This window comes from Hibiscus syriacus, unplaced genomic scaffold (assembly GCF_006381635.1).
Source record: "Hibiscus syriacus cultivar Baekdansim isolate YM2019G1 unplaced genomic scaffold, ASM638163v2 tig00116970_pilon, whole genome shotgun sequence".
NCBI lineage: Eukaryota > Viridiplantae > Streptophyta > Magnoliopsida > Malvales > Malvaceae > Hibiscus > Hibiscus syriacus.
In genome coordinates this window covers 1,925,670-1,951,800 of record NW_024063494.1, presented here as the reverse complement: position 1 = coordinate 1,951,800, position 26,131 = coordinate 1,925,670, and the positions used below count along the sequence as shown (strand labels likewise).

The 26,131-nt window shown below is 34.7% G+C and overlaps 1 pseudogene; it reads right to left on the bottom strand.

Moving 5' to 3' along the window:
* Positions 1–14,018: 14,018 nt before the first annotated feature.
* LOC120191469 lies at positions 14,019–18,826 on the bottom strand (annotated as a pseudogene).
* Positions 18,827–26,131: the final 7,305 nt, after the last annotated feature.

Genomic DNA, 26,131 nt, shown 5'->3' with positions numbered 1-26,131 from the left:
GAAAAAAAAATATAAACTGAACCCTTCAAAAAATTTAAAATTATAATTTAAACATCTGAATTTTTTAAAATTTCAAATTGTCTCACAAGCTCTATCACCAAGTTTGGCCACTGTTTAGGTGAGGTTTGATTGTGAAAAATAGGGTTGAATTTGGTCAGATTTTTTGAACGATGGGGGTGTGTTCGGGCTTAAGATAAAAAAATCTTCGATCGAACTGATCTGAGATAATATTATAATTTTGCTTTGTATATATAGGAATAATTTTTATAATACTTTCTTTTTATATTTTTCAAATACATCCTTATTTTCTAAATAAAAATAATAATTTTTATAGTTATGCTGAGCTAGGTCGAATATAAATTTTTATCTTTAAATATTTAAATCAGATATGAGTCGAATTAATTCTTCCTAAATTCAAGTTGGATTGAACGTAAATCTGATGATCTCAACTCATTATCATCCTTATTAAAGTGTGAAAATTATAAAATTAAAATTTTTATCATAAGTTCATCAAATAATTATTTTTTATGTGTACATATAATATAGAAGATGATAAAATAATAAAATCAAATTTAATAATTAATAATAAAGGAAATGGAAGAAGCTTCATTCCAAAAGGATATATATATTTATCAAATTACTAGGTGGTTATGAAAAAGACATAATACCAATTACAGAACCTACACCTACCTCACTCACATGTTCTATCTTAAAGTGAATTAAGTTCAATTATTGATATGAGAAAATAACCTCAGTGACCAAAAATGCCTTATAATATACGATTTTAACCATTTTTTTGAATTTGCCAAAATGACCAACTAAATCGCAATGCGATCGATAATTCGCAACGCGACCTCCGGTATCGCAAATCAGTTTCCAGATTCGCAACGCGATTCTGACTATCGCATTGCGATTTTCCAAATTCGCGTTGCGATTTTCCGACTATCGCAATGCGAATATGTAAATCGCAATGCGATTATGACTATCGTAATGCGATTCTGACTATCGCAACGAGATTCTGACTATCGCAACGCGATTCTGACTGTCGCAACGCGATGCTGACTATCACAATGCGATTTTCAAAGCGCCATTATTATCGCATAGCGTATTTTTTTTTCAAATTCCAAACACGAATATTAATATATCGGAACACTGAACCGTCCATAGTATATCCCGTAATCGCAACTCATAACCTAAAACCTTAAATCACAACTCAGTTCCATCTCCATCTCTCACTCTCTAAGGCGACATCCGTCCCCATCTCCTGCGAAATCCGTCTATCTCCATCTCTCAAAGCCACCCTCACAATCATTCACGGTCAGAAATGGAAAATCAACCAAATCAACCACCGAGGGTTAGTTTTTTTAATTATTTTTATTTTGAAATTTTTGCATTATTATTAGGTTTTTCATATTGAAATTGATGATAAGTTTACTGGTAATTTCAATAATAGATTAACCATTTCAATTAGATTGCTTATTAAATTCATTCGATTGCTGCCAATACTGCTAAACTGTTTAGTATTTAAACCCTGTGAATTTAGTATTTGTCTTTGTTTTGTCTTTTGGTTGAAGTAATGCAATCTATTCAAGTTTCAATTTTAGTATTTGAAACCGAGAATCGCAACGCGAAATGAAAATCGCAACGACAGAATCGCAATGCAATTTTAGTTTCGCGTTGCGATTTTCATTTCACGTTGCGATAGTCAAATTCGCGTTGCGATAGTCATTTTCGTGTTACGATTTTCATTTTTCGTGTTGCGATTTTAAGTTTCAGAAAATATTTTCTTCTGCAAATTGAAACTTGAATGAATTGCATTACTTCAACAAAAAAACAAAGACAAATACTAAATTCACAGTGTTGCAAATTTAAGTTTGAAGAATAAACTACTACTCTTAATGTTTATTGTTCTTGGTATATCTTCACAGTGTAGTTTTTGGTATATCTAACTTGGTATGTTTATTGTTTTTGTAGAACTTTTATTCGGCTCAATTGACCTTAAGAAATAAATTAAGCCTGGCCAAAACAATTGCGTCGAAGCTTTCACCTGCACAAAGAAAAATATTTGAGGATACTTGCTTCGGGCCATGGCTGAAAGTACAACATCCGGGTGGAGATGCTATGTTGACCCATCTGTTTCTTCAAACCATGACTAGCGATCTACTAGAGACTATACAACGTCGTGATGAAGAGATATGGTTTGATTTTCCACCGGCGTATACGTGTTTTGGGCGGGAGGAGTTTTACTTAATCACCGGTCTACGCTTCGGACACGATGATATAGGTCGGTACACTAGACATATTACCCGCCTATCATGGTTATCCCGAGTTTTTCCTGAGCTGTCAATGGAGAAGCCGAATTTATACGTGGAAAACTTGACGAGATTATTGAATAAGAAAGATGGTTTTACTCGGATGGATGACGTCGATGTTGTCCGAGTATGCATTCTAATACTTTCGCATGCAAGCTTTTTAGGCAGAGAGGCCAGACAACCTATTCCTAATGATCTAATTAAATTGGTAGAGGACCTAAATGCATAGAACCTGTTTCCGTGGGGTTCGTATCTATGGAAAGCTACATGGAATAAGTTGTCGTCTGCCTTTGATGATCGAAAAAGTTTGCGTGGCGATGGTTCCAAATACACTTTGTCAGGCTTTATTTGGGCCTTTAAGGTAAGAATTTTTATATAATATTTCCAAAATTATAATTAATTATTTAACAATTACTAATGTTTGTTATTATATTGTTTGTAGATTTGGATATTTGAGGCCTTTCCCTCCATGTAGACATATGCATTAAAAACTTCTAATGATATTCCTAGGGACATTTCCTGGAAGAGGAAACATACCTTACAGCAACGGGAAGATTTACTACCGTATACGACAATAAATAATGTAAGTTAACAAAAATACTACCATATGTTTATAAACAAGTTATTACTAGTACACGTTTAACTTTGTTTGAGCTTTTATATTGTTAGGAGGCCAACACTCCATTACAGAGGCTGACACCCACGGAAGCTGAGCTTGCCACTGATTGGTGGCAAGTTAGTAAGCATTTTTTTGATGGCACGGATGATGAGCAGCCTCCACTTCGAGAGCCATCACCTGATCGACTCGACTATACACCTCCACAACGAGAGCCATCACCTATTCTGTCACATCATCGAGCCTCTTCTCTACCATCACCTCATGATAGGCTACCGGCAAAGATGCCACGACGTTTATCTCACTGTTCTCCACCTCCACCTCCACGGGATGAGTTAGGGGAGTTACTTGATGAGGTCAATGCCTTGCGTGAGGAGGTCGGTACTTTACACGATGACAATGGTGCATGGCGTGTTGAGGTGTCTACTTTACGTGGTGAGGTAGCCGCTCTACGTGAGATGGTAGCATCATTGCAGAATGAGGTTCATACTCTACGCAATGAGGTAAGTTTAATATTTTTCATATTTAACTTGATGATAAATTTACTTGTAATTTCACTTAGATTAACCATTTCACTTAGATTAACCATTTCACTTAGATTGCTTAGTAAATTCATTCGGTTGCTTCCAATACTGCTAAACTGTTTATTCTTTAACCCTGTGAAGTTAGTATTTGTTTTTGGTTGTCTTTTGGTTGAAGTAATGCAATCAATTCAAGTTTCAATTTGCAGAAGAAGAATGGTTTACTTTCGCAACGCGAATTTGACTATCGCAACGAAAGAATCGCATTGCGAAATGAAAATCGCATTGCGATTCTCTCGTTGCGATAGTCAAATTCGTGTTGCGATAGTCATTTTCGCGTTGCGATAGTCATTCGTGTTGCGATTTTAAGTTTCAGATTCTATTTTTCTTCTGCAAATTGAAACTTGAATGAATTGCATTACTTCAACCAAAAGACAAAGACAAATACTAACTTCACAATGTTGAAAATTTAAGTTTCAAGAATAAACTACTACTTTATGTTGTCATTGAACCTGCACTAAACCTATATGTTGTCCTTTTAAATGGTTATATAAGTGATTACTTCTGGAATGTTATCTGATGCATTTTGTGAACAATGATAGAATAATGACTTAGGTGAATACCGTGCAAGTTTGAAATATATTTGTCTTTGTTTTCACTGTTTAATATCATGTCTGTTTATTTACTGATTTATGTATTAATTTATTTTTAGCGGCCTGCTAAGGTGGATGCTCTACGTCAGGTTTTTCTTGCAAGATGGAGTTCACGCATCAGACGGTGTACACGTGCCATTACGTCTTCGTTCACCCCAATAGTGCGAAAAATCCGTAAGAAAAAGCCCGACTCACCTATCATCGTTCAAGAGGCCTCCCCTATCGTTCAAGAGGCCCCTATCATCCCTCAAGAGTCCCCTCCCACCGTTCAAGAGGCCACTATCATCGTTGAAGAGATCCCTCCAACATTCTAGAGCCCGATTCACACGGCGTAATATATCGAATTATTGAGAAACCCCCTCACGTGCCGGACATGATGGATGACTGTTGGCTTTCGTATAAGTTACCGGCCAGTACCATTCCGGCAGATGAAGTGGAGAGGAAACAACTACCGGAAACAATTCTGGATAATACCATTTGGGCTAAGACCGCAGTTGATTTTTATCTACATGAGCGGAGCCAAGGGTGTTACGCTGACATATACAAACTCAACGATGATATGCATTTGTTGATTGAACGGTCTTGGTGGGGTGTGTTATTAGGGGTTGAAGACAATGTCTATTTCGATGGGGGTAAGTCTTATATTTCTTCTTATATTTCATTTTGATTAATTTTTTTAAAATTTATGTAATTCACTAATATATGTCTTTTTTGTAAAACAGCATATTGATGCATGGGTGTCACGTCTTCTAATAGTAAGGAAATTGAAGAAAAAAAAATGCGATATACAATTATGCCGACGTCTTTTCACGTAGTTCACTTGAAGAATCAACGACAGAAATCATATGTGTTGGCTAATGAACAAGCTAAACTTTATCCTACATGGTGGGAGGTCTATAAGGTAGTATTTTTTTTAAAATATTTTAAAGGTGTTCATAAATAAGTGCGCAATTTGAATTATTACTTATGATTGCAGGTGTTTATCCCTGTTTTGGAACGTACTCATTGGCTTCTCGTCGAGCTTCAGCTCCCATCCCTGAAGACAATAGTATATGACAGCATGATAAATTACATATCATTGTCTGATTTGAGAGATATTATTAAGGGATGGAGCTCTCATTTGGCTAAATTCTTGGATACGATTAATTATTTAACTTATTCTGGAAACAAGAAGCCAAAGAAGTTCAATGTTACAGTTATCAGAGACGAGACCGCGCCACAACAAACGCCGGAAGCCAGAGGGGATTGTGGTCCTCTCGTATGCATTGGTTGGAGCGTTTGACGACAAGAAGTACACAGTTTCTACCTCCCACCGATAGAGATAGAGGTGTAGTAGGCTTGTGGTTTTGGCATTTTATGGCTAGAGCAATATATGCGAGACGCTGCCTACGTGCATCCGCGTTATGAAAGTGTCCATAAACAATTTGTAAGTCAAATGCAAGTGTTGTTAAGTACCTAAAATTCAATAATAATTTGATGTTTGTTGGTTTTAGATGTGTAGAAAGTGTTATTTGAGCAAATGTTTGGTTTCTGCAGGTTAATCCTAAAGTGAGCTGCGTGCAATTGATGTATGGTGCATAAACAACTGTCTGGGGTATACTTTTTTTGATTGTTTAATTGATTCTTAAAAGTCTGATTTGTTTAATTGATGAGGAAAATAAGAATTATTATCATTTTTTGCTTGTTTAATTGATTTATAAAAATTAATTTGTAAAAGTTGATTTGTTTAATATTGATGTGTAAATAATTCGTATTTGTGCTTGTTTAATTGATTGAAATGTAAAAGTTGATTTGTTGATTTCAATCTGCATCATATTGAAGGAAAAAGACCTGTTGGAGGTACACTTTCGCAACGCTAAACTCAAAATCGCAATGCGAAAGAAAAAATCGCAACACGAAAGTCAATTCGCATTGCGATAGTCTAATACGCTTTGCGATTTTCTCGTTGCGATAGTCAAATACCCGTTGCGATAATCAAATTCGCGTTGCGATACTCAAATTCGCGTTGCGATAGTCAAATTCGCGTTGCGATTTTCTCGTTGCGATAGTCAAATAGCCGTTGCGATAATCAAATTCGCGTTGCGATAGACAAATTCGCGTTGCGATTTTTGCGTTGCGATAGTCATATTCGTGTTGCGATAGTCAAATTCGCGTTGCGCTTTTTGAGTTGCGATAATCAAATTCGCATTGAGATAGTTAAATTCGCGTTGCGATAGTCAAATTCGCGTTGCGATATTCAAATGAATGTGTAATAAGTGATAACAACTGAATATATCATAGCAATGTTCAAACTCAAGTTACTAATACATGCCTAACTGAAAATGTTAAAAGTGTACACATAAAATACACATAATAGTCAAATTCGCGTTGCGATATTAAAATGAATGTGTAATAAGTGATAACAACTGAACAGATCATAGCAATGTTCAAACTCAAGTTACTAATACATGTCTAACTGAAAATGTTAAAAGTTTACACATAATACAACGTTTGCATTTAAAAATCACTTAAGTTAATAGTCCCAAAAGGTGAAGCCGGTTGTGATTTTGATTGCGATTTTGATTGCCTTTTTCTTGACATCATATGAGCTTTAGATTTTGATGAGGATCCATAGTTTGGTAGAGGAAAAGATGATTGTGATGGCACTGGTGATCCACATGTCAACCTGTATGACCACTTTCCTTGCACCGACTACATGTCGATCTCTTCTTCTCTTCACCCTTAGACGGTATACGATCGTGACTTTTTGGTCGGCCAGGTAGCCTTCTGTCCATGGCTGGTGGCAAAACTGTTTGTAAGTCATCTGTTATGTCCTACTCAGAAGGATGTGGAATAGGGTAGATAATCTCGGCATAAGTCTGTCGATATACTTCTGTAGTGTAGAAATCCATAGCGTATGTGCTTGAATCATCTTGGTTTAGATGAAGAGCAACTTTTATAACATTCCCACACGGATAACCAGATGTTTTCCTTTTCATACAACTACACGTCTTTGCATTTAGATCGACAAGCCCATTTAAGTTATTATTCAGTACTTCAAACAAAGTGTTTGAACATGGTTCAACTCTCCATGACGTTGACTTCACAACACGTTTCGTTATCTTTTTCTCAGTCCATGGTGTAACACGATGTTCCAATGTTCCTGTAAATTTAAATAAATAATACTTAGTAAAATATATGATAAGTTACGAATTTAAAGAAATAATACCTGCATGGTTTCTTTTCTTGTAGTACCACTGTTGAATAGAGGCTCGAAAAAACTCCATTAACATAGTAATGGGTAATTTTCGGGAATGACGACTTAGAGCGTTGATTGATTCTGCACTATTAGACGTTATGAAACCATATCTTGCTCCAAGTTGATGTACTCTTGACCATCTTTCAAACTCGACATCTTCTAGTGTTTGAGCACACTCAGGCAAAACACGTCTTAAACAATTTATATGCTTATTAAAATCCACTTCCCAATAAGCTTTTACAGCCTTCCAGTATGTCCATTTGTGATTTTTTATACCAGCAGACCTTGATTTTAGATTTCTATATAATGAACACCACAAAGTCCATGAAATCATCTGGAAACACCTTCTAACAGCGTTGTCAATTGAGTTTTCCCTATCGGATATGATTGTCAGATTGCTAATAGGACCTATGCAATCCCTAAGATGCCCCATAAACCATGTCCATGAATCAGAGGTTTCAGATTTGCCAACCCCGTAAGCTATTGGAAATATCCCATTGTTAGCATCCATGGCTACTGCTAATAAGTTTACTCCAAGGTATCGACCTTTTAAATGTGCTCCGTCAACTATAATAACTGGGCACATGCAAGTAATAAACGAACAAATCTACAAAATCATATACACAAGAAATATAATCATTTAAATGTGAAATGCATGTAACTAACAAAAATGAGTCAACAAAATTATATTGATTTACTAACCGCAGCACCAATGACGATAAACAGCAACTCAAAGCGTCCATCTCTATCTGTTTTGATATGAGTTACCGAACCAAGATTTTTCAGCTTTAAATTGTGACAATAAGCTGAAAGTTGGGCAAACGATGCTTCTGGTGACCCCCTCAACAATTCCAAGGCATAAGATTTGGCTCTCCAAGCTTGAGAATATGAGATACTAATCTTGAACCGAGCATTCATGTCAGTCATAATTTCATGTCCCCGATATACCCTGCCATTAAAAAACATTAACTCAGCCAGAAAACCACCCAACACCTTTTTGTTTGCCTGTCTATGGTGAGGAAAAACTTGGGTTCTTGAACATGTATGTTTATCAATAAAAGTCCTAACTTGAAACATTTTGAAATCTTTTATCCTCTTTGCAATCATACGCCACGTACAATTTTTTTCAATCATACACCTTGTTTCGAAACGATCTTTGTTTGATTTGTTAACTTTTAGTTGATAGACATCTTCCACACATTTCATATACAAAGCTATCTTCAAGTCATCCTTTGTATCAAAACAATCATCTTTCTTGATACGAATAATTTTTGTGTAACAATCAACTGCTATTTTTACCAACTCTTCTTCCGGTATCTGAAGTAATTCTGGCATATTCCAGTTATACTCCCGTGGCATTTTCTTTGGGGACTTTTCTTCGGGGATTTCTTCTTCTTCTTTTTCTTCTTCAGGGTTATATTAATTACAAAATGGATGTTCAACATGTTCATTCACAGTCGTAACTTCCTCCTCATTATCATCAACAACATCTTCCTCGGCAGCGGCTGTTTCATCATCAAAATTCGGGTATTGACCAATATCAAAATCATTACACGCAAGGTCTGTTTCTTCTTCTGAAACATCATCAAAATCTGAGTATTGACCAAGATCAAAGTCCGGGTATTGACCAAGATCAAATTTCGAATATCGACTAGTACTCACAATTTTTTCTGTTGGCTCATCATCGTCTAACTGGTTAATACGAAAATCAGAATTTGGTGCTGAAAGTTGATTGGGATTTGGATTATGGAAAGGTTGTGGGTTTTGAGATTGTGTTTGGTATTGGAAATGTGGTGAAACAAAATTTGCTTGGTGCTGAAATTGTGGTGGAACCATTAAATTTTGAGCACCATAAACTGGGGTTGAAAAACTTAGTTGATTACTACCCGCTACTGACCCAACTTCACTACTTCTAGGTTCAACAACATAAAATGTAACATCATCTTGCAAAACACTAATGTAAGCAATGAATCGTTCAACATCTTCATTGTCGGTTAACAAATAAACTTTACATTTCTCTGATAAGATAGCCTAAATCCACTTAAGGGCTCTAAATTCAATTTATTTGCAACACGTAACATTAGAGTTTCATAAGTTAACTTTTTTAATGATAGTTTTAGTTGAAGATTCATGGGTAAAAGCATATATTGTAAAACACCATGAACATTCTCCTATGACCCTCCAAAACACAAATCTATCCAAACATGATCAACATTAGATGATTTCATTATTGTAAATTAATTTACTAAACAAACGAGCTGCGAAACTAAAACCTGTTGCCGGATGGGGAATGATGTCGTTGGATATAGGAACGGATGTCGCCGGAGAGAGTGATAGATAGAGATTGAATGAGTTGCGATTTAGGGATTTAGGTTATGAGTTGCTTCTGCTGCGTAGTTATATACCCAAAACATTTGTGTTGTGAAACTAAAACCTATTGCGAATTTAAAATTCAGTGTTGCGACAGTCAGAATCGCGTTGCGATAGTCAGAATCTCGTTGCGATAGTCAGAATCGCATTGCGATTTACATATTCGCATTGCGATTTACATATTCGTATTGCGATAGTCGGAAAAGCGCAACGTGAATTTGGAAAATCGCAATGCGATAGTCAGAATCGCGTTGAGAATCTGGAAACTGATTTGCGATACCGGAGATCGCGTTGCGAATTATCGATCGCATTGCGATTTAGTTGGTCATTTTGGCAAATCCAAAAAAAGTTGGTTAAAATCGTATATTATAAGGCATTTTGGTCACTGAGGTTATTTTCTCGATTGATATTGGATAGGGACCAGAGTGAAAAAATTCAATCAACAAAGGGCTTAAAATGATTAAATTGTAGGGGTTAAAAAGGTATTGTACCATTTAGTCATGAGGGATGATCCCTTCACAGTTGAATATAACAGACATGACTTTCTATCAACATCATCGATTTAGATTACAGATGTTGAAATTCGAATATATATGAATCTATTAAGTGATATAAAATTGACCCAAATTTAATAAATTCTAATTCGACCGTATACGGTTTAGTTTTTTTCCTTCTTCTTTTGAATTTGAGCTCGGATCAAATTTGATTTTTTTAATGATGAGATCGAGTCGGTATGGGGTGAAAAATACGTGACCTAACTTAAAAATAATAGTAAAATTACACTTTATATATATTAAGGATAATATCTATAACACTCAACCATTTATATTTTTCAATTGAATTCTTATTTTAATGAATAAAAATATAAATTTTTATATTCAAGTCGAGTCAAGCTTTTACCCTAGGTCAATAAAACTTCCCTAAACCCCAATCAAATATTACATGAAAGGTATAATTCTCGAGTCGTAAAAAAATGTAACTAATCCGACTTGTTATCATCCTTAGTCATACATATATTTTGTTAAACACTAGTGACCTTTTGGATTGTTGAATATGTGAGACAATGGGGCAATTTCTACAAGAAAACTTGCATAAAACCCCACCAAATTTTGTTACCATCCCTAGTCATACATATATTTTGTTAAACACTAGTGACCTTTTGGATTGTTGAATATGTGAGACAATGGGGCAATTTCTACAAGAAAACTTGCATAAAACCCCACCAAATTTGAAAATTATAACCAAACATTTACATTTGTGCATGTTTGTAGAATTTGTTGAACTTTAAAGTTGTAAGAAAGTTCATATTCATTGTATTAATCAAAATTGAATTTGAAATCTTAGTTCATGTACAAATATTCCTAATGTTATTGCCGTAAGATTTTAAAACAAAACCAATCACCAAGACTTCAAGACACATCTATTTTCTTTATAACCACCGGTATTCGATCTATTGATCGATTAATCTAGATCAAATATTGTAGTGGCAAGGGCAAACCCAATTTTATAACCATTCGCAAATGTTACGATCAAGACACATCTAGTTTAATAAATTATCATATAAGAAACATATATTTTAAATAAGTTTTGGGTAAAATATACAAGAGATCATTGAATTATGATAAAATGATTGTTTTGGTCATTTAGCTTTAAAAAATTATAAAATGGTCATTAAATTTATCGAATGATTACAAAATAGTTATTACTTTTATCGAGCTGTCGGCTGTTATAAATGATCCTAGCCAATCATCTTTGGTACAATTTCTCTTTAGGCTCCACTTAATTTTGAGTCTAGACAAATTAAACCTTGACCTACTTTTTTTTCCAGTTGAAATACTTTTTAGGTCCCTTTCAATTTAATAATTAATCAAATTTAATCCTAACTAGTTTTATTCCTATTTAAATTAACCCCTAAAGTTTTATCCCGAGTCTGTCCCTATTACAAGTGCATGGTTACAGTGATGCTAATCGAACTAAAAGTTAATCGATTAGATCCCTGATCTAAATCTGAATAAAACAAATATCCAAAAGCATCTATAAAATTGACACTTAAATGGATATTGTGGGGTTTGAATAATTGGGTTTTAAAACGACACCCAATGTTGGAAAAATTAGTTCAAAATTGGGTCTCCAACTGCTCTTGAAAATTTTGTACAAATTTTAATTGCATTAGAAGTCATTAAACTATGACTCAAATTATAAATGGATCCCCCGGTTTCAGTATGTTCTAATTGAGCTCTCAAAGCATCGATTTGCATCAAATTGTTTCTTTCATCGGTCTAGCCATTAGTTTAGGTGTTAAAATACGACGAGCATATTTAAAACACGTGGATCGAATTGTAGACATGTATGTACCAATTACATGAACAGTTTGCATATTTAAACCACGTCAGATCCAAAACATTCATGCGGTGTAAATTGTTTCACGTATATTAGATAAGTTTCATATACGATCCCAACTTATATTTAACATCTGAATCTACGATTTCATATACGATCCCAACTTATATTTAACATCTGAATCTACGATTAGACCAACGAATTGACATTATTGATATAAATTAGCGATTTAAGGATAAAATTGAAATATTTTGAAATTTAAAGACCAATATAAAATTTAAACACTAGTTTGGAAACTTGTAGAATTTAGATGGAACATTCATCCACTTAAATTTACAATTAAGTGACGTACAGAAATGGTACCCTCTTCTTGTCGACTTAATTTCCACCAAAACCCTATCTTACGTTGTTTCCAATTTAATTTAAAAGTTATTGACTTAATTGGTTAGATCCGAGTTTTATTTGAATTGTTTGATAAATTTGATAGTCTGATATAATTTTGAACCGAATCTTAAAATTAAATAAGAAATTGAATTTATTCGAACGAAAATAATGTCTACATATATTACTGATTTTTAATTGAATCAATTATTCTGATCTAACATTCCTTTTGTAATCTTAGTCGGCTCGTACTTCTGGGTAACAAGAGGCCAATAGGAAAGTTCGTTAACCCTGTTCCAAGGAGCTTTTAATGCCAGTCTCAATATATCTCGTGTGGGACATACTATAAACCCAAAATTAGAAACTTGATTATCTATACTATATATAATTATTACATGTACATTTGCTCCAGAGCGACCCAAAAGCATTTTTGCTAGGAATGAGTAAAATATATAAATCTAATGAGTTTTTTATTTGATAAAATTATTTAAAATTTCTGTTTAGATTAGGGGTCTATAAATTTGGATATTAGATCTGATCCGATCTGAAAATTCGGATATCTAAAAAATTAAGATATCTAAAATACTAATTGTATCTGATCCGAAAAAATCGGATATCAGATCGAATATCCGGATAACGGATCCGAATATAAAATTTAATTTGAAAAAAGATAATTTTAAATTTTAATTTTATGACTTAATGTAACTTATTCGATACCTCTACCATATTATATATATATATATATTTAATTACTCACACACAATAAATAATTAAATATCTTAATTTTTATTGGGTTAGAGCTTTAATGAGTTAGTGTGTTACTCATTTATTGGACTAATGGGTATTTAAATTTTAAAAGCCAATTTTTTTGGGATTTTTGAATAATCTGAAATTGATCTGATCAGCATCCAATCTGATTATCCAAAATTTTTCAGATATCCAATCTGAATTATTTGAAAATAAACAAACAGATCGGAAATCCAAATTTTCGGATCGAATCAATAGATCAATGATCTTTTTGCACACCTCTAGTTTAAATTAGATCGATATAAGATCAGATTTACATCATAAATTTTGAGACGAATTTAGAACGAGTTAACATTATTTCTGAAGATCGAAACGGGGAATGCGGAGACAAAACACAAATCATACTCTGAACTTAGCAATTTAGATCAAATTAGTAATCGTTTTTGTGTTAAATTGGTCCCTAAGCTTTTCTTTTGGTCTCCTTCGTGAAGGAACAGAAAAACAATGTAACATAAATTTATCATTAAATTTCTTAAACAGTTACAAGATAATCATTAAATTAGAATATTACAAAATGATAATTAAATTTATCAAACTTTTACGATTTAATATTCATTGTAATGACTGTTTTATAACAGTTCAAAACATATAATAATACTATTTTATAATTTTAGAAAATTTAATAATCAAATCGATCATTTGAGCATAGTTCAATGAGCTTTAGTTTACTTTACCCTAAATAAAAAGTACTGAACCCTGACTAGGATGAAAACAAAAACTTATCAGCACAGCTATATCCACATTTGCTTTTGAAAACGACACTAAATTGTGAAAGGCTTCAGGCATGACGATCATTAATTTATACGTAAATTCATCCAAGATGTTTCTTGACAGTCCATAATACAAGCAGAGTTCTTAAAAAATATATAATATATACCTTTTTTTCTCTTTTTTAATCTTAAAATGTCGATAAGGATTTAGACTGTAACCGGTTCACATACTGGACTATGATTCGATGCAGCGGCTTTAACCTGGTTTAGAAGGGGAAAAGAGAATTTGCCATAAGTTTGAGAACATGATCTTAAAATGGCAATGGAAATCGGAAACTCACTTTGGCTGATTTAAATAGTTCGTCGAGAACTTCGGAAAGTGTTGGATGTGCGTGGACGGCAAATTTTATGTCCTGCATGATCGAATCTAGTTAATAAACAGAGTTCGAGGAAGAAATGTGGATCATAAATGATTTGGTTTTGACACGGAAGACGGACCTGGATACATGTCCCTAAAGCTATGGCATTTGATGCCTCGTGGATGAGGTCTGCTGCATGCAAGCCAAATATATGAACCCCGAGTATCTCCCCGTTGTCGGGTCTGTATATCAACTGCATGGAGATAACATAGGTTTAACTTAGAAACTGATGACAATATGATGTTTAAAAGATAAAATAAAAAATGAAAACAGAAGGATGCGGGGAAACCAGTTCTTCGTAAATCTAAACCCCTTAGGACTATAGTTTATGAAGTTAAGCACCATATGGGAGATTGTAAGTGTTTCGATAGTAATCATTTAAGGGTTTCACTTTTCTACCGTAGACGGAGAACCTCATGGACAAAAAGAAAACAAGTCATTTTCATTCTCTAATATCCTAGTGTTTATTGATCGAGACAAGTGCGACGAGAAATAACCTTAGCAAGTCCCTCCCCTTCATTCTCTGCCAGTGCCTTCGTGTTAGCCTTGAAACTTGTTTTGGCAACACTTACTTCAAATCCTTCCTTCTCGGCTTTCTCCCTTGCTTGGGGCTGTGAAATTAAAAGCATTGTCAAAATTTATAGGCTGCGTGACACATTTATCCAGCAATTTTAACTTGATAATAAATCCAAAACAAGAGTGTTTGATGATCACCTCTGTTAATCCTACCATACTTATTTCGGGGTGAGTGAAGCAGGCAGCTGGGATGCTAAGGTGATTAAGCACGTGATCTCTTCCGGTCACTTGTTCAACCACTGCATTAAGATAGTTTTAAGACAAAGATGAGATGGATCTAAATGGAAATATCGATTATGAATTAGCTAAGAATGAAGTAGTTGGAACTTACCTGAAATTCCTTGTGCACTTGCTGCATGAGCAAGCATCATTTTCCCGTTTGCATCACCGATGCAATACAAGTGAGGAACCTAAAATTCAAACATAAGATCATTGCTGGTTGAATCTTGAAAGTCGTGGGAAAATATATAGCCAGAACACAGTTTACAGCTAACCAGATTTCCACTTGCGTCAATTCCCTTCCGGTTGCAATTAAGGCTGCATCTACCTGAAGCAGAAGAAGAAAAGAAAAAGTTACTTGACCACTGACCAAGGCCAAGCTGAGTGGCCACTCACAAATAGAAAAGCAACACAGGAGAAGATTAAGCCAGCAATATTTGTACATGATGGCATTGTCCACAAAGGAAATATGCCGTCATAATTACTAAAACAGAGTAGGCAGATTCCGAGAATTTCCATAAAAAAGAACATAACACACATACATACCTCCAAGGTGTCTTTGGGTTCCTTAGTCTTGGCATCAATAAGCTCAATAGTCACTGGTTTCCCATCCTTTGCAGGGGTGATCTATAAATAAAACCAAGGAAACTTGATAACAAATTTATCATGCAGCCATGCAAAGTGCAAACAAATCTAAACAATAGATTACCTTCGTTGCAAACACTCCTGTATGATAATCAATTTTCCTAGGGTTGATCAGCACCCTTTGGGCCAGCTTACCAATCTCAGGATCAAATCCAGGCATAAGCTGATCTAGAGCTTCAATAAATGTGACCTGCATAAACCTGTTATATGAACTTTGTTGCCTAGGAATAAAAATATTAAGGATGTTCACTTGTGTTCTAACTTAGGAATTAGGATAAAACATAAAAAAGCCAGTAACTACTGTAATCAGCAGATAGCAAATTCGGTGACTGATTTCTGTCCTTGTAGTAATTTATTCATGCACGGGATGGATTGAAGATAATATTATATCCATATATGGACACGCTTTCTATGGTCTAAACTGGTTCACGGTTATTTTGTCCACAATGGCAATCACCCAAAGAGCAGAGATCCTTTCAGCTTTGCAGCTTAAATGATAGCATAGATTAATCCTAGAGTAGAGAAGCACAACTTCAATATAACCTTGGTCTGAACTCTGAAGTACATATAGATTTCAGGTGAAACAGATGGTGTAGAAACTTATAGTTATAATATGAAGCATAAGGTAAATTTGCAGTTCTTTAATCCTCAAAGCAAGATTTCTACATTCATTTCATTAAAACACACACATATATTTGAAAAACAAAAACCAAAAGAACAAGATCTCACCTCACTGCCAAGTGCAGTGTATACATCACTGAATTCAAGACCAATATAGCCACTTCCTACAATCGCAATCCAATCAGGAACAGACTCCAATTTCAGGGCATGGTCACTAGTAATAACAGTCTTCCCTGCAAGTTATTACTTGATTAGAAAACACTCTAGAATAATAATAAAACAGAAGATTACAGCAATGTGACTTGCATCCTCCTATAAATGGTAAACTCCAAAAGTTATTCTCGGGCTGGTTGTTAACTCCCAGTTGTTTGCTTAATAAGATCAATCTATGTGGTACATTCCCATAAATATATATAAAAGAAGGATGAGATTTTGTTTTTTTTCAAACTAGATCACGTGATGCAAATTTCCATTGATTTGACTGCTCTCGAACAGCTAGGAAGTGCTATCCTAACTTTATATCCACATTTTACATGATTAATCTGATGTATATGTCCTTGTTACATAACATATGACCATCCATAAATCTCATGCAAATTGCCCCAGCAAGAGAGAAAAGGGTAAAAGGAGATGAAGGCAAAAAATAAAAGTATCGTGGCTAGCAAAACGCTATCAAGTGCCAGTGCAGTCTTAAACACACAGATTACTCTTGACCAAACATTTAATTAAAATGTAAGACCACAACGACAGATTAAAGAAAAAGAAAACAATATCATACCATCGACCTCAATGCCCTTGGGAACAAAAGGGACGGAGCCAGTGGCAATGATAATATCTTTTGCAGTTACTATGTTATCAGGAAAACCAACCTTCCCATATTTCACCTTTTGAGGACCCTGTGTGCACATAAAAAATGTAAGGATATTTGAGAATATAGAAAGCTGAAAAGATACACTTTGTTACAGGATATATATTAGGCTTTACCACAATAGTACCGACACCAGTCAATATGTCTACTCCCAGTGCCTTCATTGAGTTAGTCAAATTGCTTCGAATTTTCGAAGCAAGGTTATTTGCATGGTCTGCAACTCCCTGTCTGTCATATCCAGCAGCAGAAACCTACCATGTGTAACATAAAGAACAACAGAAAAGGAAATGATAAGAGGTTATTATAGAATGTAAAAAATGGTCCAGAAACCACAGTTCATCATATTATGGCTTGTTGGTCGGCAGCAGAAATACATATTAGTCATACACTCACACCATGAACACATAATGAAATTAGAAACGAAGTTAAAATGCAAATGCTGATTCATTTTATAACTGACGTTGTGAACCATAGCTTAAGTTCTCAAATAACCAACCATAACAATTAATCCTATTACCTGCAAACCCAAAGCCTTCATGTGATGCTCACTCTGAAGTTCACGCATCTTACCACTCACAGCCAGGAGAGCTTTCGAAGGAACACAACCTCTGTTCACACACGTTCCTCCCACCACATCTCCTTCGATAATAGCAGTTTTCAAACCCTGCAAATAACAAAGCAGAAAAATTAATAAATCAACACATGGAGCACGAACGGTAAATTACTCCACAATATTTAGTATTCACATTCAAATGAAATCGGTCTCCAGGCAAGTATTAATTGCTAGTAAAAATCGCCAAAATGAGTTTGATTACTAACTGAAAGCTGGGAAGCCAATGATTAGTAAGAATTGAAAGCACGAACGGTAAAAATTGCTAGTAAGAATCAAGATCAACTGCATCGTTGATCTTCACATAAAGCTAGTAAGCCAATTATTAGTAATTGTAAACTACTTTACATAAAATATAATAAGCAAGTCGAGCTCAAATGAGTTTGATTATCAATAATCATCTAGGAAGTCAAATGCATTTCTTAAGAACTTCTAGAAAACAACGAAAAAAGGACAATGAGAAAGGAGCTTAGCGAGTTTCAACTAAAATGGTAAATAACATCAAAATTAAGTGGGAGAAAAAAAAAACAAGGATCAAAATCGAAGCACCTTCTCAACGGCATGCAACGCAGCTCCATGGCCACCGACGCCAGCGCCGATGATAATCAAATCATAATCAAAAGATTTCGGAGGAGTTCCGTTGTTTTCAGCTGAAGCAGAGATTCTCTTGGAATGTCCGCGGCTCGTGAACCGAACTCGGCTGGAACACGAGTGAGTCAAACCGGAGAACCCGAAGGCTTCCTTTCTGAGTCCGCAGAAACGGAGATTGATCGGCTTGGAGATAGGTAAAGCAGGAGAATGAGAATCGAAGGCGAAACTTGATCTAGGAACTGTGGTAGCTTGAGAGCAAATGGAATGCATTTTCAATATTTTCGGATGTTTGGCAGCGAGGAAAATGAGAAAGAAAGGGAGAGAGAGACCTGAGGAGATATAGAGACAGTGAGAAATGTGTTTTGCTTTGATAAGTCCGTTAGGAGTGGAATAAGGAGGCGGAGTTATCAAAGTCAGGGCTGGTAAACAACCATTTCCTTTTCTTTTTCTCCCCCTAGGCTTAAAGCTGTCAAAAGCATTTAGTAATTTTTTTATGTGATTAAAGTATGCTTAAAAGAACGTTTTAATGTTTAAAAGATTTTTTTAATTAAAAATAGGTATTTTAATTTTTCATCGGAATTTTTTTAAGTGTTTAAATTATAATGGTAGTTAAGTGACACGTGTAATTTTTAAAATTTATTTAAAAAATAAAAATATTTTTTATTATTAAAAAAACAACTTATCTTGTGTCCACTCATCTTCTCCCTTCTTTTCTCCTCTTCTCTTTCTATAGTCGTCGACCTACCCAACCATGACTGTCATCGCCACCTTCATCAACATTGACGTTGCCGACAATAGTTTTTGTTCGAGTGATGTTTATTTTATATACGTTATTATATATATAATAATAATATTATATATTATTAATATTATTATTTACAAAGCCCGAAGGCCCGATTACAAAGCAAGACACATAGGCCCAAGATACAAGCTCAGTTGTAGGCCCGGTTACATCCCAACTTGGGTTAGGAACATATTTGGTTTACAATTGTCCCAATTCCAGTAGGACCGCGAGAAGACCCATTAGCAGCTAGGGTTTCCACCAGATACTCCAGCCGCCAGAAGCTCTCCATCGTTCGATCAAAAACATCCCAAAAATCAGGTTAGTGATCAAATTGCAAGATTTTGAAACTTTGCGTGTAATTTAGAAAAGTTGGAAAAAGTTTAAGGAATTAAGTGGAAATTTTACCAAAAACAATTTTATTCCATAAATGGATTTAGTGAGGTATCATGTTGTAAATTTGGTAAAGTTTGGTGATCAAAGTATAAACTTTGAAAAGTTCAAAGACTAAAAATGTAATTTTAAAAAGTTACAAATGGGTCACGAAAATTAGAAAATAAATATATTATTTTCACATTTTTAAATGTTGGAAAATAATATTTAAGGTTTTAATTCCATGGTTAATTTGGATTGTTTGATTAAAGTGACTGAATTGTAAATTTTGGAAATTACAAGGGCAAAATGGTAAAGTGGGAAAATATTTTGTCCATCTTTGACTATTGGAATATGATAAGGTTACTGTAGCTTGGTATAATGTAAATATCAAGTTTATTAAGGGTAAATTAGTATGGATATTTTAATTTCAAGGGTAAATTAGTAATTCAGTATTTAATGAATTTTTAATTCATTAAATATTAAAATAAGATGATGAATTATCAAAGCTTCATCATCTTCTCCAGCATCTTCACGTGAACTCTTCCAAGGTAAGGAAAAATATTTCTTTTCAATTTTTGAGTTAATTTCTTTGGAATTCGAGTTATGTCGTAAACTAGAGTGATCTACGCGAAAAACGCTATCATTTGGTACTAATATTTCTTTCTAATCTTAATGGATTTCAAAGATCCCAAATCTAAGGGTTTATGTTCATGATAGGATTCATGAAATTGATGATGAATCTTGATGATTTTGAGGTTGTAGATTCATATTCAAGCTTGATTTATGGTTATAACATGTTCAATCTTCCTAGAATTAATTCTTCAAAATTTGGCCAAATTATAAGTTGGAGAACTTTGTGATCTGATGAGAGTTGATTAGAAATCTGATTGTAAAGATGTTATAAGGTTGATTGAAAGTTGATTTCATGCTTGAATCGAATCAAAATTGAGCAAAATCATGGAAAACCTAGTTTTTGATCTTTAAATCATTAGGCTTTGGTCTTAAAGGATGAGAAAAATTATGGAAAAATTATATAAGGTCTGGAAATGATGTAGAAAGTATTTTACAAGCTTTAGAAAATTCAGGGATCATTTTGTAATTTTCAAAAAGTTGAGAGACCAATTTGTAATTTTGGAAAAAGTTGGAAATAGTTGTATAATTGTTTAATAGATGATGTACTACACTAGAAAATGTTGTTTTGAAATTGAAATGAGTGTTTAGATGTGAAATATGACTATTTTGGAAGTTTGAAAAGATTGATGATTTAAGTACAACATTCACATAGTTGGGGTACTTAAATGTAATTATACTTTTGTAAAAGCATTTGAATGGTAATAATTTCAATGCTGGAATTTTGGTATTAAGAATCTAAGTGATAGAATGGTGAATGACCATTTTATATAAATTGGAAAAGTTAGTGCCAATATTAAAAGGAATTATTAAGTGTTAAGTATTTTGATAGAAAACGTGTTTCAAGTATATTATGGATTTGTTTTGGAGAAGTGTTTATGTTAGTACAATACTAACATATGCATTGTTATGAAATTGTGATTTGTACAGACCGTGATAGATTTGTGACTAAGACAAGTCAAATATAAAAGGGTTGTTGTGGATTATAGTGAAGAACATCTTTTGATATATAAAGTGTCAAGGTGAGTGCAATTTAATTTGTACTTATATTATCGAACAAACATTGGCTTGCGATGAGCCAGTGATGGAGTTACTATAGTAAGAATTGACTCCTAAAATATTATTTGATTGGTGATCGATGTGATTATTATGTGTGCATGAGTATATGTTATTATATGTGATACATGTTATATGATATGAGATAGATGTTTACACATACATGTGGTATGTGACAAAAGAAAATAAATATGTGATCATAAGAGCAATAATAATAAGTTATGAAATTACATGTTTATATGATACAAGTGAGTTGAACTGCTATAAGTGATAATGCCCATGTTATGTGATATGAGAGCTAGTGGTATAGTTAGCATGCCAAGAGTCGAGGGTTACATATGTCCTACGAGACATATGATAGGTTCTTCGGGACACAATTACATCTTTCGGGATGATAGGTCCTTCGGGACATGGTTTATACGAGCTGTGGTGACAACATATGTGTACACAACCTCATAGTACTCACATACCTTGAGTTCTCAGTAATGTTCATGGGCCTACAAAATATATCAAAAGTATATATGGGCTAATACATGAGTTAATAAAATAGATAGTATAAATAACCTGTATGTAATGCATATGCTTTGTTATATGAAATGTTTTATAGTTTATATTATATTATTTATATGCCTCCCTAAGTCAAAGACTTAGCATGTGATTGTTTCACACGTAGGATCAAAGAAGTCGGAAGAGCAAGGATAAACATATGAGACAGCATAGCTTTATTCGAGATCAGATCAGAAGATATTTTATAGTAGGTTCTCTTTTTTATATTAAATAGTGTTGGCATGTAACTAAAGCTTTAAACCGTTTATGCGCTAATAAGTTTTATAAACCGTTTTGAGATAATTTATGTAAATTATTCAGTTGTATGTACAAAATGTTTAAAATTATTCACTATTTTGTACAAGTAAATGTATTGAAACGTCAATGTGACACATCAAACTCGTATCCGGGTCGGGTACGGGTTGGGGGTATTACATTTAATGGCATCAGAGCTATGGTTTAGTCGATTCTAGGCATAAAATGAAGTCAGAAATGTTTTAAAAAGTTTACATGCCAATAGAAATTTTTTTTTGATATGATAAGAGTAATAAGTATGTTGTCTTCTAATAGAGTTTTATGGTTATGTTTTGTTAGATGTCTGATCATGAGAGTTCCCCAAGTGAAGCGGGAGATGATAGACATGAGGGAAGTAGCAATTTACCGGCCCTGTCCAGGTAAGATGAAGAACAGACAACTCCGGGAGTGGCTGCAAAAGATCAAGATGTGTTATTTAGGACGTTGGACGTTGTCCTGATGCGTTTTCAACCTCATGTTTCCTCAACTCAAAGAATAAATATTACGAAAGAATTGAAAGGACTAGGAGCTCCTGAATTCAAAGGTGAAGCCGAGGAAGATCCTGTTGCTGCGGACCTTTGGCTTAATGATGTGAAGATTATGTTAGATGGACTCCACTGTTTGATGTGGAGAAGTTAGATGGAGTGGTCTCTTTGCTTCGTGGACAAGCAAGAATCTGGTGGACAAATGTTACCTTGAGGATGACCAGTGATCAAGTGACATAGTCCTTGTTTTTAGAAGAGTTTAAGCACAAGTATATTGGAGATCAGTTTATAAGGCAAGTGAAGCAAGAGTTTATGAGTCTGAAGCAGTTGAATCATACCGTATATGAATATGAGTGTGAGTTTAATAAGTTGAGTCATTTTGTTGCTGAGCTTATTCCAACAGAAAAAGATACTTGTGAATGGTTTGTTGAAGGCTTGCGCCCGAGGTTGAAAGAAATGTTGATTGTGCTGAATTTGTCCTTGTTCCAAGAGATTGTCAATCGTGCTAAAGCTCTAGAAAGAGTTCAGAATGAAAGGTTTGGGGATCAGAGAGCCCAACTGTCTAAAAGAACTGGGGCTTCATCAAGTTTTACACAACCAAAGAGAGGTAGAGATTTTGGTTTTTGTTCTTAGGTGAGGTCTGAATCAATGACATCTTCCGCTAGAGGATCAAATCAAATGAGAGCTAGAAAAACTCAATCAGTAGGGTCTGGTGTTGGAAGAGAAAATCGGGTCAAGTGAGACAACGTCAGACTTGTGGAAGATATCATAGTGGTATATGTAGAGTAAGAGTCGAGCTTGTTTTCGATGTGGGGAAACGAGACATTTTATGAGAGATTGTCCAGTGAGGTCTGTAGAGCCTTCACAGTCGAAGCGATCTGTTTCGATGTCTAAGAGAGGAAGGGGTAGATGTAGAGGAAGAAGTCAGCCTGAATCTTCTACTCAACAAGAAGTACGCTCTGTTGCTCGGGTGTATAACCTCAAGACCAATGAAGAACGTGATGATCCTGAGATAATTGCAGGTACCTTTCTACTATATGATAAATGTGTTATGATATTGATTGATCCGGGGTCCATATATTCATATATTTGTAGTAAATTGGTGAGAGAACTGAGAATTCAATTAGAAGCCACTAGTAATGATGTGATAGTAACAAATCCATTAGGGCACAGTGCTCGGGTAAATAGATTATGACAAGGGTGTCCCATAAAGATTCAAGGAATCGAATTCCCTGTTAATCTGATGGAATTACCCTTTGACGAATTCGAAGTGATATTGGGAATGGATTGGCTATATTGCTATTATGCTAATGTTGATTGTAGACTGAAGAGGGTAACATTAATCAGTCCCGATAGAGTAGATGTTATAGTGTTCAGTGAAAGATGAAATCCATTGGCAAACGTAATATCAGTGATGTCATCAAAGAAATTATTATTGCAGGGATGTCAGGGTTTCATTGCTAATGTGTTGGATATTAGAACCAATGAGAAAGAGATTGAAGAAATTCCCATAGTCAGAGAGTTTCCAGATGTTTTTCTGCAGAGTTGCCAGGTCTACCTCCAGATAGAGAGGTGGAATTTCAGATTGAGATAATGCTTGGAATAACACCTATTGCAATGGCACCATACAGAATGGCTCCAAAAGAGTTGCAAGAGTTAAAGATTCAGTTACATGAATTGGTTGATAAAGGATTCATCAGACCAAGTGTATCACCTTGGGGAGCTCTAGTGTTATTTGTTAAGAAAAAAGATGGTTTCATGAGTCTCTGCATTGATTATAGGTAGCTCAATAAGGTGACTATCAAGAACAAGTATCCTCTCCCTAGAATTGATATTTGTTTGATCAGTTAAAGGGAGCTTCGGTCTTTTCTAAGATCGATTTGCGCTCTGGTTATCATCAATTGAAGGTTTCGGAGAAAGATATTCTAAAGACCGTATTTAGAACGAGGTATGACCATTATGAGTTCGTTGTTATGCCATTTGGGGTAACGAATACACCTGCTGCATTTATGGATCTGATGAATAGAATATTTCAACCTTATTTGGATCAGTTCGTAGTCGTTTTCATTGATGATATATTGGTGTATTCAAAGTCCAATGAAGAACATAATGCACATTTGAGGTGGTTTTGCAAACTCTAAGAGATAAGAAGCTATATGCCAAATTGTCTAAATAAGATTTTTGGTTAAATGAAGTAGCATTTCTTGGGCATGTGATTTCTGTATAGGGAATTGGAGTTGATCCCCAAAAGATAAAAGCCATTCTAGAATGGGAAATTCCAAAGAATGTGTCTGAAGTGCGGAGTTTTCTGGGTTTTGCGGGTTATTATCGAAGATTTGTTAATAACTTTTCAATGATATCTTTACCTTTGACTAATTTGATGAGGAAAGATGTGGCATTTGTTTGGACTTTTGAATGTCAAGAAAGTTTCGAAACGTTGAAGAAAATTTTGACAGAAGCTCCAGTATTGGTTCAACCTGAATCTGGCAAGAACTACGTGGTTTATAGCGACGCGTCTCATAATGGTTTGGGATGTGTGTTGATGCAAGAGGGCAAGGTGGTGGCTTATGCGTCGAGACAGTTGAAACCACATGAGAAGAACTATCCAACACACAATCTAGAGTTAGCTGCAGCAGTGTTTGCTCTAAAGATTTGGCGTCACTACTTATATGGCGAACGTTGCTATTTATATACCGATCATAAGAGCTTGAAGTATTTGATGACCCAGAAAGATTTTTAACTTAAGACAAAGGAGATGGGTAGAGTTTTTAAAAGACTATGATATGGTAATTGATTTTCACCCTGGAAAAGTAAACTTGGTAGCGGATGCTTTAAGTTGGAAAACGTTTGCAACTTTAAGAGCTTTAGATGCAAAATTGTCATTGAAGGGAGATGGAGCTCTATGTGCAGAATTAAAGATTAAGTCCATGTTGATGGATCAAATCAAAGAGTTGTAGGGCAAAGATGAAAAATGTTCGAAGAAAATGGAGCAAGTAAAAAGTAAAGAAAGTAAAGATGTTGAGGTTAAGCCTGATGGAAATTTGTATTATAAAGGGAGACTTGTGATTCTTGAGAATGAGGAATTGAAAAAGGATTTGTTAACGGAAGCCCATTGTAGTCCGTTGACTATGCATCCAGGTGGGAACAATATGTATATAGATCTCAAGAGTCGATATTGGTGGACGGTAATGAAAAGAGACGTTACGGAATTTGTATCCAAATGTTTGACGTGTCAGCAAGTTAAAGCTGAACATCAAGTTCCTTCAGGATTGTTGCAACCAATCTCTATTCCTCAGTGGAAATGAGAGAATATGACGATGGACTTTGTGACGGGGTTACCTCTAACTCCAAATAAAAGAGATTCAATTTGGGTGATAGTTGATCGATTGGCCAAGTCAGCATATTTCATTCCTGTTCGAGCTGATTTTTCTAAGGGAAAGTATAATGAACTATATATTAGAGATATT